The sequence below is a fragment of the Penaeus monodon genome, chromosome 20, assembly GCF_015228065.2.
Source record: "Penaeus monodon isolate SGIC_2016 chromosome 20, NSTDA_Pmon_1, whole genome shotgun sequence".
In the NCBI taxonomy this organism is placed as follows: Eukaryota; Metazoa; Arthropoda; class Malacostraca; order Decapoda; family Penaeidae; genus Penaeus; species Penaeus monodon.
This window is the reverse complement of record NC_051405.1, coordinates 11,877,388-11,877,820: the sequence shown is the minus strand read 5'-3', so window position 1 is coordinate 11,877,820 and position 433 is coordinate 11,877,388. Positions and strand designations below refer to the sequence as shown.

The 433-nt window shown below is 31.4% G+C and overlaps 1 protein-coding gene across 1 annotated transcript in view; it reads left to right on the top strand.

Moving 5' to 3' along the window:
• The window catches only part of LOC119585619 (multiple epidermal growth factor-like domains protein 6), a 170,724-nt gene that overhangs the window by 1,096 nt on the left and 169,195 nt on the right, over window positions 1-433 (top strand). The gene's annotated exons all lie outside the window — the stretch shown is intronic.

The following is a 433-nucleotide window of genomic DNA, read 5'->3' as shown; positions in this document are numbered from 1 at the left end:
AGAAAAAGAAATTATTGTAACAGGTTAATTTTCCGCTTACGTGATCATCATGATAATAACATACATTTCTGATTGTACATTCCCACTCTTGCTTTCGAAATGAATGTGATATTTAAGAAAAAGAAAGAAAAAAATGCCGAAGGAGGAAAAGGACGATAGAGAAAAGCCAAGAGCATGCGGCTTGTACGTTTTTACTTAACCAAAACTTTACGAAAATATGGTGTGTTTACCATCATACTGCGAGTTGTGTTTGAAGCGACTGTGATAAGTATTTTGATGATAACATCTATGGTATGGTGGTAATGTTCGATATTATTACTGGTATTGGGATTATCGCCATACACGAAACTGAATTATAGAAAATAAGATCATAGGAATATAGTAAAAATAATTTAATACAACAACAGCATTCATACTAATGATAAAAAAAGTA